This window comes from Dryas octopetala, chromosome 1, assembly GCF_963921425.1.
Source record: "Dryas octopetala chromosome 1, drDryOcto1.1, whole genome shotgun sequence".
In the NCBI taxonomy this organism is placed as follows: Eukaryota; Viridiplantae; Streptophyta; class Magnoliopsida; order Rosales; family Rosaceae; genus Dryas; species Dryas octopetala.
In genome coordinates, this window is record NC_141366.1 from 16,497,620 (window position 1) to 16,513,131 (window position 15,512).

A 15,512-nucleotide genomic window follows, 5' to 3' on the forward strand; every position below is an offset into this window, starting at 1 on the left:
GAATGAGTTTGATAAAGGTGTTATGTTAGGGTTTACTCAACAATGGTTGCTGGGCACTTGGCATTAGGTGCGAACATCCTCACTTGAATGAGCCTGATCCGGTTGCATAAGTATGCCTCACTTTTATTAAAGAGATACTATATATATGAAAAATGTGATACATCTAATATTACTCTTTTATCAATTTGCATTTGTTATCCAATTGGGTTTTCATAAAACATTAAAACCTTGATATATCATACGTATGTAAGGATGTGCATGGAATAAATCAAACCTCAGGAGTCTGAATGTAATAAGATAAAACCTCAGGGGGTATTTGAAATTCTCTCGATGGGCATTCATCCACTTGCTGGGTCATCTCTTCCATTAGTCCGGTTTAATTCCAAGCAGCAGTGACATGCCGCAGCAATTACTTGTAGCTACAATATTATCTCTTTTTTCTTGTTTCTGCTATCAGTTATCTTGTCTTTGTTTTGTGTTGTACTGCTTTGGGTTTCAAGAGCTTGGGTTCCTTCCCCTCTTACTACCTCTTATTTCCTTTGCATTTGTTTCTCTTTGTTTCAGATTCCTCAAAGAAGAGTGCACAATTGGACGGCACTGTTGAGGACCCCACCCTTATTCTGTGGGATTCTGTGGGGATGGGGCCTGGGATTTCAATGACCGGGCTTTGTCTGGGACCCACTAGGCATGCCCATGATAGATGGGTTTGCTAGAGGTGCACCCTGACCCAAGTACCCAACTCTGCCTTGTGTTGGACCTTTCACTGCAATCGAGTATCCTATGCTTCACTAGAATGGATACAACTCTGTATCTCAGTATACAAAAGTCGGTCCATCAAAATTCGAGGATTACATGTACCCTAACATTTTCCTTGTCATCATTAAAGGTTTGTTTTAAGGTTGAATTACGTTTGTGGTCATATAGTTTGTACCAAGTTTTATTAAGGTACTTAGAATTTCATTTGTGTTAATTTGCCTATGTAATTTTTTAGCGGTTGCAATTCGATGACACGTCTCTAATTACGTAAATTTATTCGACGAAAATAGCACATCGTGTGCAAGATTAGGGGCATTTTAGATTTTTTGAGTAATTTAGATTTATTGTCACTATCTAAAAACCCTCACTCATACGAACTATTTTTGTCGACTAAATTAGAGTTTTTTTTATTAATCAACTGTGGTTAATGAAAATTGACTTGAGGACTTCTTCCAACAATAAAAGAGTGAGTGTCATTTATTAAACCAAATAATCATTGGCTAAATTAGAAATTAATAGCATGTCATTAAATTGCAACCGTTGAAAAATTATAAGGACAAAATTAACATAATATGGGGATACAAAAGTAATTTGGCTTTTTTGTTTTGTAATAAAGAGGCTTTATTTATATAATTATAGCTGCATATATACTTATATAGCATCCGAAGTGAATACATCAAACAACCAAGTAGAACGTCCTCAATCCATGAAATTCTATAAACACAAGCACATGCCTAGCAAAAATATGCCCCATCTTTTTATTTTTATTTTTTTATTTGGTAATTGATTTGGCCATCTTTTAATAATAAAACAGAAGTAAGGTTAAATTTGATCGTGCCCAATTGATTTAGCAAAATTAACAATTTTATGGACCATTTATTTTCGAATGCTGAAAACAAATTAACAAAGATCTGTGTGTGTGTGTGTGTGTGTGTGTGAATTTTGAAGAATCAGAATCCCACCTGCTACTTTAATTAGCTAGCTAGCCAGCCACCACCACCAGCCTCACTAATTCAACAACCAGAACAATTAAATAGCCTGATAATGAGTGTTTTTTCATATGATTTCATGGTGCGCTGTGCAGATGGGTACTTTCTTATATTCATTTTGGGATTAAATGATTGTTGATGGCTGTATTTTATTTGTTAATCAGATCCAGAGGATCACAAGGTTGAAGAATGATTGTACTAGGGTGAATCATGGGAGATTATTTTAGTATTGTTATACTTTATGTTAGAAAAGTCACACATACACACACACACACACCCTAGTATTAGTTTAACATGGGATTCTAGTACAACATAAATAATAAACATTATAAGGGGAAGTATCAAAGAGCTTTTGTTGGAGGTTTTGTTGGGTTGTGAAGGTTGGGTTCTCAGGACTCAGGTAGGCCTATTAAGAATATCTATATTCTTGCACCAGATACTGTGTAATATTGTAGTTGCAGGAGATGGGGTCCGCTATTCCCAAAATTATGTCGTTTTATTCTGGAAGCCTCTCTGCCTGCCTCTCTGGTTTTGTGGTTTCAGACTTTCAGTTAACAGTGAACTGACAGTAACTGAGCTTTTTCATCCTCAAGTTGAACCAACACATGCTTAAATCACCTTTAACCTGTTCATTGTTGTCCAACTTGGTGCTCCAACCTGAATATATAACAAGTTGCATGAATTAAAATACGTACTTATGCCCATCTATTTACCTGGTCAATTCACCAGAACCATATAGTAGTATAGTACCCAATAGGAAAAATGAATTAATTCACCAAATTCACCTCATGCCTTTTGTCTTGCTGGAGGTCTGCAATTATTGTTTGCAGCAATATTCTTGCTAGCAATGGTTTTTACAATTACACCCATTTGAGATTTACAACTAGCTGGTTTTGTAGAATTTCAATCAAGCTTGAGATTTAATATGGATGCCAAGTAATTTGAAGATATATTGATCAACATCAAATATCTGTGTCACAGCTTTTATATTAAAATCAGATGGAGCGTGATCCGAGTCACAATCAAACGGTTTCCAAGAGGAAGTCTACCACAAGAAAATGCAATGTAAGATTGTGTGAAACATTATTATTGATTGACAGCAAGCTCAGGTGGGTAGGCCTATTTTTTATCCTTATGCATCAACCATTAAAAAGGACCGATCGTTTTCTGTACGTTGCTTGAGTTGTTACAATCAGATTGGGTCAGCCATTTGTTCTTTGTCATGATGTGCCAATCTAATCTCCTTGAAGATTATTATTTGGTGAAAACTTGAAGTTGAAACTTGAAAGCAATATAATAATTGAAAATTTTCTATAATGGAAACAATGCATGTCATGCGGACGATTTTTTATCTCTTGGGTGTTGATGGATTCAATTTTTCAGTATTAGGGTTTAAATTTTCTACCACTAAATGTGTTTGTATGACATAAAATGTTTTTAGTGTAGATCATTTCTTAATACTTTTTTGAGGAAACTGTTTGATAATTTGGTACTTGTTCAATCTACTGAACTTTCTATCTTTCATGCTATCACCTCAATCTCAACAATCAATTTACTTTTGGCCACTTCCTCCATAAAATGTGGTTTGTGATATATATTGCATGTCAAATTCCCCTGCTTTAGTATAATGCAAGCCCGTTTTCCTTGCATACAAAATAATCAATCAATCAAGCTTAGACCTCTGTCAGCAAAAACCAAATGACATTAATTTATTCTCAAACCACCCTTTTAGTATTTCTTTTTCTCTTGGTTGCAGATTCCATTTAGTATTATTTTCTGTTGAATAATAGTTTCCACTCTAATCACTCCTCTGCCATGATTGAAAATTGTTTGGGAGAATCTTTCCTCTCTAAACCTGAAATGGGCAGCAAGTGCATTTCTCTCACACTCTCTTTGTTGCACTTCATTAGTCGGTGCAAATGCTTAATCAAATAATTAAAACATATCTAAAAATTTCTTTATTTAATCCTAACAGCCACAAAAGGGGATTCCCGAACTGCACATTTTGATTTCATGATCATCAGTAGATTTAGTACAGAAGAGGGTATGAGTGTGTTCTATAGGGCCGGTCCTGAGATTAACGGGTTCGAGGTGAATTATAAAAACGAGATACTCGACCTTTTATGCATATTACTTAGGCCAAAAATAGTGTACAAGTATATAATTTGAAGCCCTTAAGATTTGAGGGTCCGAGGCAGTTGCCTACTTGGGCTACCCTCAGACCAGCTTTGGACTCTTTTGTCACACAATTTACCTACCAATCCAAAAAGCCATGGTAGATCCTTGTTTCAAAATGAACACAAGCACTGACACATGGTAAACAGAGTCAGTTAACTTTCTCCTAGGCGACAACAATGCGCGAATGGCAATCATCCTTCACAACGTTGTAGGTTGTATTGATTTCATCGCATGATCAATGAGAGATCAACAGTTTCAGAGGGCCATGCCCTGTAATTGAAAATCTGCACATATGATTCTATGAAGATGTGAAAGTATAGGATTGGTATGAGGTCATTTACAGTCTTAGCACACAACTAAGTAGCAGTCTCTATCAATCGTACACTCTTTGCTAGTTTTGCAAAGACAGTTTACAGAAAGCATACACCTTCAGTTGAGGTTATTAGTGAAATGCTCCTCCCACTTGCATGATTGATGCCAAAACATGTGTCCATTTCTTGATTAGATGGGAATTAAGTTGTACAATCATGAACTGTAGAACTGCAGCTCTTGTTGAGCCAAAACAATGATGGCTTACTGATTTGATTGGCATCTTATTCTGTGATCCATAAATGTCAGGACAACGTGAACCAAATAGTCTCAAAGTTGTTTTGCATCTTAATCTATGTTCTTATCAAGTTGGTTGACATGAATTATAGACAGGCTGAGTGCTTCCCTTAATTTGGTAACTACTTCAAAAGGATTTGTGGGCACCTTGATTATGCTTGTTGATTGTTGCTCTCCTTGTAATTTATTTATTTTTTCATCTTGCTTTTTGATGCATGTGGTTGGCCAGGTTGAGGAAAGCTACTTGTGCACTCCATTTTCTTAATCTTAAACACCAATTTGTGATTGGTCAATTCGTTGTCTACCCCTCATGATCTCACCCTCTTTAAGCTTTGTCATAATTTCTTCTCTCTTTTTTCTTTTTTTTGGTTCAAAAGCTATGAGATTTGTGTGCTCACCTCACCTCTAGACTCTAGTTTGATAGGTGCTATAAAGATGCTCCAGAGTCCTATCATTGACTCACCTATTCTGCTGATTACTGCTCATTACTCTCCATTGTTCTTGTTAATAAAATAATCGACTACAACTTTTGACAAATTAACCTTAAAGTAATTAACAACAACAGGATAAAACAAAAAGTGCAGCCAAATATGTGCAGATGTTAATAATGGAAATTAAAAGAAGAGCAAGCAAACGTAAACAATAATAATGAAAGTCAAAACGTGAAAATAGTATCGCCAGTATACAAAATTTGCTTTATCAATGAGGTTTAACACAGTTTTCATTAAACAATGAAAGTAAAATCCTAACACTGCTGCTTGTGGCTATTACTTTTAAGAGATCTAGGTTTCTATGGAGAATTGGCATCCCCAAGTTAATCTCTTGCACTTGTCATGTGTGTGTGCATGAAGTGTAGGTTCTGTAGGAAGGTTATTTGGAATAGCTTCCATTCAGAATCCCCAATACAACATATTCACATGAACACAGGTTTAATTATTTAACATTAATAGAGGCTCCATCCATGCCAGTGTATAAGAGATGTGGTAAAGCAAAAGAGAAGATCTCAGAGGAACCTCAGCTTCAGAGGAGGTTTAATACGGATCATGGTATATATCCATAGGACCACAGGGGTGCAACTTGGGCAGGCTCAGCCCAAACTGGGTGAGGACAATTGTTTTACTTGATCAAACAAAAGAAAAATTATGTTTAGCTTCCTTTTTTAGTCCAGGTCATTTTTCCAACATAAATTGTGCTTGCATATGATACAAGTTGGCAATTTTTAACCTTGTGGCCTGGGGATAGACAACTACAGTAAGTAGGAGTTACAAAATACAAACTACTATGCATGTGTATTTATGCATTAATATATATATATATATGTGCATTTAGCCATTTATGTTTACATAGTGTGTGTATATATGTATTGGTGATATAATTAAGTAGCCTTACATATAGCATACCTATAGGGATCTATGCCTGTTTCAGAAAATGCTGTCATGGCTTTTGATATGATCTCATTGATAACTCAACTCAAATTTCAACATAGGTAAAGACCTTGTGAAGCAAAGCATATGAGGAACTTCATATCTAAATAGAACTGCACACAGAGAAAAGAAGTTAATATAAGGACATATTTAGTAAACATGGATGCGAGCAATGGATGTTCAATGTGGAAACTCTTCCAAATTAAGATGAGAGAAGACATCCATTAGGTATCATTGAGTATAAATTCAGGATAACTTTTTTAATATTAAACTTGTATGGTCACCATTTCCTGTAATCTGCATTATTTAATCTCAATCCTTAGATTCAATGTCAATATTAATGTCAATACTTTTAATTTAATAACAATATCATCACAAAATTGTGGGTTTGCAAAGATTCTAAGCAATGTTAGGTTGTAAAAATAAGCATTTAGTAAACTGGGAAGCAATATTTGTTACCTGCCCCCCTCCTGTAAGTAAAAAGTAAATTATTTATATCAATGCACATTCAAAATTTCATACCATTTTAATACTTACTCATATCTCAAATTTGTTTACTTGGATCAAATTCTAATGTTTGAAAGAACAAGGATTTCCTAAGACAAAATGCTTTGAGAGACTCTGAACAGAGAAATGTCTGATCTCATTCTTAGTACATTGCTAGAATTCTTAATACATCTGATTCTCTTAGAATGTAAAGGAGAGAAGGAACGACCTATCCACATGAGCAAAGAACCAGTCATTTTTCGGATTACTGACGCCTACAGTGAAAATTTGGTCAAGTTCAGGGTGTACATCAGTGTGTCTGTCCCACAAGCCATATTGTCTGTACCTACGGCTTTGTTTGGACTGCGGGGCATGTCTGGACAGCACTAAGTAGTAAATATATCAATATGAGACACTTTTCTGGTGGAGGAAGAAGATTTAGAGATGGCCAAATGTTAGAGAAAGTTTCCATAAGAGCTCAGGACAATTGTCCCCTCCAAACACATGGGTTATCTCAGGACAAAATTTTTTCACTCATGACTTACTTTGGCCATCTCTACCGTCTTCTTCCTCCACCAGAAAAGCTGCCTCCTAATGAGATTTTTACTCTTTTGTGCTGTCCAGACCTGTCCTGCCTTCCAAACAGAGCCATAATGTGAAGATCAAGCATGATATAAGAGTAGAAGACCCATCAATTTAGTTCCATATTAGGGAAAGGATAAATTTGCTTACTTTTCAGGGCTGTTAAGAAACAGCTTGTTGACATACATTGGGTTCACATCAGGAACATAGTAACCTTTGGTTGTCCGATCAGGGAAGCCAATTTCCCATAATGATGGACCATCTCTTGGGGGAACATAGGTAAGGTTTCCAAGATGTACGTGTTTCTGATCCTGAAATTTTTTGAAAAACCAATACAATATACCATTACATGATGGCAGTGGAGTCTTGTTGTGTTGTGTTTGTGTCGTGCCATTTGAAGTTTGTGCAGAGTGCTAGTCAACCATAATCTGATCTGTTTAGTTAACCATACCATATATATATGACTTTGACATTGAACTGTAATCCTATAAGAAAGAAACAAAGTCTCCTGGAGTCATGTACACAATATTATATAAGCAATAGTAGTTAACATAGAATCAGTGGTGCCATGGAAGGGTTCGATTAACACTGACCTGTCCTGGACAAACAATCTTCCTGAAACTGAGCCACGCTCTTTAGCAGAAACATAGTAGCTAGTGTAGTGTTTTCAGACGCAATAGCGTCACACGAGGCGTTTGCAGTCTCGCAAGGCAAGGCGTAAGCCTTTCGGCCATAAAAAAATATAATAATAAAAAAATTATAAAAAAAATTATATAGCTAAAAAATAGCATTAATTGTCATTCATAAATAAAAATCATCCATATTACATATCAAATTCAATAATATTATCCAAATTAAATAAAAATCCAAACAAATATATTAATCTAACATATTGATAAAGGGAGATATCAACAACTAGTTGGTAAATTAATATATTTGTCTCATACTACGCCTGACATTGCTTATGCAGTGAGTGTTGTGAGTCAGTTTATGCACGCTCCATGCAAACCTCATATGGATGTTGTGGAGCGCATACTGAGATATCTGAAGTCTGCTCCAAGTAAAGGCTTGTTGTTTTCTAAGTATGGTCACCTGAATGTTGAAGGTTATACTGATGCAGATTGGGCAAGCTCAGCTGATGACAAAAGGTCAACCTCATGATACTTCACCTTTGTAGGAGGAAATCTTGTAACTTGGAAAAGTAAGAAACAAAATGTAGTAGCTAGATAGAGTGCAGAAGCAGAGTATAGAGGTATGGCACTAGGAGTATGTAAGCTATTGTGGTTGAGGAACTTATTGACAGACCTTGGTTTTAAACCAGGGATTGGTATGAGGTTACATTGTGATAATAAGTCAGCAATTGATATTGCTCATAACCCTGTTCAGCACAATCGGACTAAGTATGTTGAGGTTGACAGACACTTTATCAAGGAGAAACTTGAGACTGGAATAATTAACTTTCTGTTTGTCAAGTCCGAAGATCAATTAGCAGATGTGCTTACTAAGGCAGTAGCGAGCAGGATATTTCTTGACTCACTAGTCAAGTTGGGCATGTGTGACATATGTGCACCAACTTGAAGGGGAGTGTTGATGTGAGTCAACTGTATAATTAATGAGAATTATATGGTATTAATATGTAATTAGTGTATTCATTTATTTCCCTGTAATTATGTTATATAAATATCACTTTTGTGGTCAATAGGAACCAATCAGTTTTTCTTCCTCAAAACACTTTTTATCATTAAGGTATACAAAGAAAGGGCCAAACACCTTCGTCAATGTCTCTCCCTCTTCAAAATGAGCTAATATATCTTCTCCAATATATTGGGTTCCATGAAACATCTGTTGCACCAGAATCCCAGATAGGCATAAACTTTAATTGATTCTAAACTGAAAATGACTTTTATTAGATTATAAAGAGAAACTTCGTTGTTTCTTTGAGAAAGTGACTTGTTGAAATGAGAGTAAGCATCTCAGACATACATCGTTTATCTGTATGACTAATGAATTAATGATACAGATGGCTATGGTCATCTCATCATGTTGTGTGCTTCAGTTAGCAGCTTTTAAGTGCTTTGCTTGCGTTTTGTTGGATGGAAATTACTAGCTAACAGATGAATATATATAGATAAGATTTTAGAGTGATAGATTTAGAGCAAGACAAGTTGGACCAGTGTGGACTGTGAAGTTTTGCTTGGTAGGACCTCCATTGCGGAACTCCTGGCTAGGGAAGATGGTCCAAAATCCTATAATGGGGCCAGAACTTATCCATCCATGGAGTCCATCTTTGTTGTCCATTGAATACTGATACTTATCGTCAACCTGGATTCGGTCTCATATAAATAGCACAGTTTGGAGTTTCATGTACTTCTTTTGATTGTCAGAATTCAATGTGTATACATGCTTTGTGTATAAACACACAACTCATCATTTCATCTACACGAGATCTGGATTAATGGGATTTACTTGCAAAACGGATTCAGGTACAATTAGTAGTTTGCCTCTATCTGGAAGCAGATCCTCAGGCATTGGCATTACCTTTTGTTTCTCATCTGTTATTGCCATGTAGTGGAACCTAGTACAAGTTCACGAGGTACAACAATCAATGCAAGCATAAACAAGAACCAATTAACTTGGAACTCAAACAGGAAATAGCTAGATGTTACTTCTCTCTTCGCAACTTAAACACCATCCTTGTTTGAGCAAGATCAATGGCATGGTATCCAGAAGGCCGCTCATATATTGCATAGCAGTAGAAGCCTGAAACACCAGTCCTTAATATGTACCTGTACAGTAATGCATGGATCATTTGATTATGAAAACCTTATCATTAACAAGACTTTGAGAACATCATAGGAGGGAAGGCCAGAATTTTTATGTTCAAGTACAACCCTATATCTACACTGAGTGGCAATTTGGTTGCTTGAGCTGATCATAAGTATTCTTGAATGAAACTTCTAAGCCGTCATTGCTCTTGTGGACAACGCTATTATATTCAGCTCCTTGCAGTCTGTAATCTGCATGAGAAACTATAATTCATTCATTTTCCTTTTTATTTTTTGATAAACAATTAAGTTTGGCTACATTGATATTTCATATTCTGATCTGACATGCATAAATTGGTGTGCTTATTTGACCCCAGACATGGATATGAACGTTTATTTGGGTGGCAATGAGGATGAAGCATATGCAATACTTTTCCCAGATTTTGGGCCTCAGGTTCTCTTTTTTTCTTTTTATTTTTAGTTTTCGTTGCTCCTGTTTAATATAGTAAACAAATAAGGTTGACTTGAGTTTATTTATATACTTCAATTTGAGTCCTTATCCTCTTAGGATTGAAGATAATTCATTACTCTAAATGACTACATATGGGGATCGACTGACCGACTGACTGTCCAATAAATAAGCTTAATTTTAGGAGGAAGAGTCTGTTAGAGATCAGGCTGACAACAGAGTTAGATCGAACGACACTGAACAACTTCCCTACAACCCTCATCCCATTGTTTGTTCATCCTCTTCATATATATATATATATATCATAAAATGTGGATGACATTAACATTGAAAATATATTTGTTTCTGCAGAGGGAACTCTTCTGCTGTATATATAGGTGCAGGTCATTGTGCAGGTCATTGTCCTTGATTGTATATATTTATTTCATGATTAATGCAATCAATCAACAGCTGCGGTGATGTCAGGCCTGCAATTAAAAATGTACACGTATGAACACATGTTTTTATACGTGCAGATTTTCAATTGCAGAAACTACAGTTGAGGCTATAGTAAAATGGTCATCCAAATTGGATGATATGATGTCTAATCTTGTGGCTGTAACAGGTCCATTTCTTGACTGTGGGATTAATTTGCAAGTCCATAACCCTGTAAAATGCTGAAATTTTTTTCTTCACCGAGTATATTGAGTAATATGCAAGAAAGCCACACCGTGGTATTCAAGTCTCCCAAATTTGTTTTTTTATTTTCTTCTATTTACAAAAGAGAAGAAGTCTCCCGAATTTGCAGGAACATTAATAGTGACACATGGGAATCCTAGATTGAATGGGATTGAATTCTCTACGGTCCTTGTTTTTACTTGTGTACTTTAATTCTAACTTGGTAATATAAATATAAGGATTGTAATATATGTAACCCTAATCACACTTGATAATCTTTTGCTCTGTATAGTTGGAGGCTTTGATAATAAACACACAACTAATAGTAAAAGAAGAGGCCCCTGGATCCTACCTATATAAGGTTTGATTTGATAATAAGAAGCAGACATGGGGAGAGATCATTATGAGGGTGACAATATTGTCATGAAGCGTGAAGACGATTGCAGAGTGATGAGGAAGAGGATTAGAGAGAATATTGAAGCAGCAGCAGGAAGAAGAAGAAGAAGAAAAATACCCTGGGACAGAATCCCACACCAAATTCTGGTGAAAATCCTTGAGAAGTTGCCATGGACAGAGTGGCCTAATGTCGGCTTTGTTAGCCGTTCATGGCAATTGGCACTCCTTGATGTATTGTTTCCTCCTCATAACAAAGTGCTCGATCTTCGTGTCCTTGATTCGATTGAGTTACCCTATCCAAGAATAAGGAGAAGGTTCATCGCTTACCTTAGGATTGCGCTCCATCGCCGACCCCCCAGCGCTTGGAAAAAACTTTATATGCCCAACAACAGATCTTTCAACCAGCACTTCCTCACTGGTATTGCTGAAAGGTAATTAAGTTCTAGAATCTTGTCTTTCTTCTTTCAAAATTAATATTTTTGATAAAGATTCATTCGAGCTTTAAATCTCCGAGATTTTGAAAATAAAAATATAATCTTTGAGTAGTGCTCGAACCCACTTACCTGAAAGGGGATTCAAATCCCATGCGAAGGGAGTTCGAAAACTGCTTGAAGCTTATATTTCTATCATTGAAAAAAGGGGGCTATATGCCATTTAAATATCTTAAATTTTGGCTAGTTTTTCAAATTTAAGTGTTTGTGCATGGGCATTGCAGGACATCCTTACTCCATTACTTGAACGTACCCAATAAGACTTGGGACCCTTTGAATTATTGTCCTGTAAGGTTGCTACCTTATTGGAAGAATTTGAGAGCTGTACATGTTTCTAGTGCTCATGTAGGTGCTCTCCAAAGTCATTGCAAATTCATATGTGAACTCAGCCTATATGGAGAGATAGACGACACCATAGCATTGAGAATTGCCAAAGGTTTTCCTCATCTCAAGCAACTTGTGATCCCGTCCTGTATAATGTCACACAATGCTTTGAAAACCATATTGGATACCCACAAGAATCTTCTGCTGCTTGACACACAACACTGTTATTGTGTTGACCAGGATGTTATCAAGGAGAAGAGATATTTTCCGCCGCCTAAGGCTGTGTGGGAAGAAGAAGTGATCAATGAAAAGGCTGCGGGTGTCAAGTTACATCTCCAATGTGCAAGGCAACACTGTTCTCAATGTGCTCATCTATATATTGAGACAGAACAAATCCTCGCCAACCAAAAAAAGACAGAACAATAGTGTTGATCAAATTGTACAAGTTTATCATCTTAAATATCTTCTTAGCTAGAAATTAATTAAGTTGCTTGACATGAATTATAGCAGGCTAAGGTTTTTTTTAGAGTGCTTATGAATTACATATATGATATATTAAGTAACTGGAAGTGTGTTTATTAGAATTACATATATTGTTTTTACTAGAAATCAAAGTATTTCATGCAAATGTAATTGGAAGTGGTTTATGAAAAAAGAAGTATGAACTACTTCAAAAGAATTCGTGGGCCAGACCCAAAAAAAAAAAAAAAAGAATTTGTGGGAATATATGATTGTGTTTTGGTTACATTAATTGGAAGGAATAGAACCGAAACCTAGCCTAATTCTAACAATAATGCTAGTTGTACCACATTTTTTTTCCCACATTTGTATCCCACCTGATGTGTCATTACTTTACTGGAAGGGTGTTTCCTTTTTCTTTTTTAGGTTTTATTTTTTAATTTTTAGTGTCCAATGTATGAATGCCATGTAAGATGGTATGAAATTGTGGTATAAAAATATGGTAAGTATAGCATTACTGTAATTCTAATCTTTATCCTATCCCCCATCACCACTTAGGTTAACTCCAAATGCTTAATTTATTATGATTGTGTTTTGATTTGATTATGATTGTAACGATATTGTATGAAGCAACGTCAGGTTTGAATTTGCAATAAAGATTGCAGAGTGAGGAAGAGGATTAGACTGAATGGAGAAGCAGCAGCAGTAAGGCATGGGACAAAATCTCATGGTGTGTTGAGTATATTCATACTAGTTCAGAATAATCCAAGCAGAGATTTTAAGATCGTCTATCAAAAAAATTATCAATACTTAATTTCGGTTTTTAATTAAATAGATGTTATTAACTTATTATATATCAAAGAAATGAACTATAATGTTATTTGTGGGCCGGTAATCTGCTTTTTAATATTGATATTTTGCGTTGATGACTCAGAGTTTGCCATTTTCACTTTAATTTATTATTTAAATAAATATTATTTGTTGTAGCCATTGAAAGTTTGGAGTACGAATTTGTATGTCTTTTTTAATCTTGGATCGATGTGTTCACTTTCTGACATTGGAATTCACCATTGAATCTATTTGTATAACATATTAATTTTTACAATAGACAAACTCAACTCTATACACTACTTTCTTTTTTCCTTTAAGTTTACATTGAGGAAATTAATTGAGTAATTCTTAATTGCTCCATTCTCATACTTATCTTCTTGTATGATCGACTCTTGTTTGTGATAACCAGCCATAATTGTAGTTCAAGGTTCAAAAATTATGCAGAAGCCAAACAGAAAATGAAGAGAAAACTAGAGAGAAAATGATCAAGTTTAATTCTGTATTAAGCACAATAATGATCAGTAAGTGTTACAGAGAGGCTTAGACTTCTTTAGCCTTTATAGTTTATACGAATCCAATGCTAACTAACAAGCAATACAGTCGTTAAAAAGTTGACATTTAAAGAAAAAAACCCTAGCTGCAGTTTTGAGAGTCAGCCGCCACCCCCTAACTTTCTTCCCCTCCTCTCCCTCCCTCCCAACCCATACCCTCCTCGCCCCTACCCCTCTCTTCCCAATAACAAGAGATGCTCTCCTCCCTCTAAGCAAGAGTTTTCCAACTTTCAATTTTAGAAGTTTTTTCTTTCTATTGTTTGGTTTGTTTTGAGCTAAGATGTTCAGTTCTAGATATTTTTCTTCTAGGTTCTCTCCGTCTCTAGTTCTCTCGTCACAAGGTGTCGAGAAGTCATTATTTTGGCCGGTAACTGCCTTCCGATCTGCCATTTTGATCCTAATCAGAGTCGATGCTTGAGAAATGTTGGTGCGATTGTGAATTCAAACGCGATTAGTTTTCTATTTTCTACGGAGCCTCATTGGCTATGTTGTTTGGTGACAGTAGTGTTTGTTCGATGTCGACGTTACGAGATCTTGGAGTCTCTGTGAGCTTTTTCGCTCCACTCTATCCCATGATTCTGTGGGCTTTTGCTTTGTTGTAAGTTTTTGGGCTCAAACTTTTTTTTTTTTTTTTTTGCCTTTTTGGCTATTTTAATGCAATATTATGCTTTATAAAAAAAAATTTTAATTTTTTTTTAAAAAATAAAGCAATACAGTCAGCTGGTTCTCTAACAACCACACAATTAACTTAATTCCATACTAACAATCAAAACTGACAGATTAAGTCAACAATACTGACATAGCAGATGACTCAAGTCAGCAATGCTGACATGGCAGGTGACTCAGAATATACTCTTATCGGTTTGTAACTTTGTAGCTAGCTGTTTTTGTTTGATGGGCCCTTAAGGACCCCACCCCACCCTACCAAAAGAAAAAGACACAATCAATTAGGATAAGTTTTCTTTAAGACCAACACGGATCTGTTGGGAAAACTGGGCCTTTCCAAATTTCCTTTAGGATTCTCTTTTAGAGAAATTTCAAGATATAAAAAAGAAATAAAATAAAGAATAAGCCTAATCACCACGACATAAGAATTTACATGAAAAAATCCAAGAAACCAGGAGAAAACCCACAGTAGTTGTCCCAGACAACCAAAGAGAAATTCACCGTGTGATAAATTAATACAACCACACTCTCAGGGGCTATCCTCAAGTTATATTTCATTGGATTTTAAAAGTCAAATGAAATCTAAGTGTCTCTAACTTAGATTTTAATGGATTCCAATAAAATTTAGGTGTCCCTGACTCAGATTTTAATGAATTCTAATAAAATTTAGGTATCTTCAAAAAGTCATAAATTTCATCAAGTAATGAATTTTAATGGATTTGAATGTATTTTTTACACATAACAAATTCTATGAGAATTTCACCCAATACCTTTAAATTTTGATGGATTCTATAAATTTTAAAATTTATTAAACCCTTTTAAAATTTGAGTTTGAGACACTCCCATAACAAGTTCTCATGCGCCATTTCAGCTTCCTTTTTC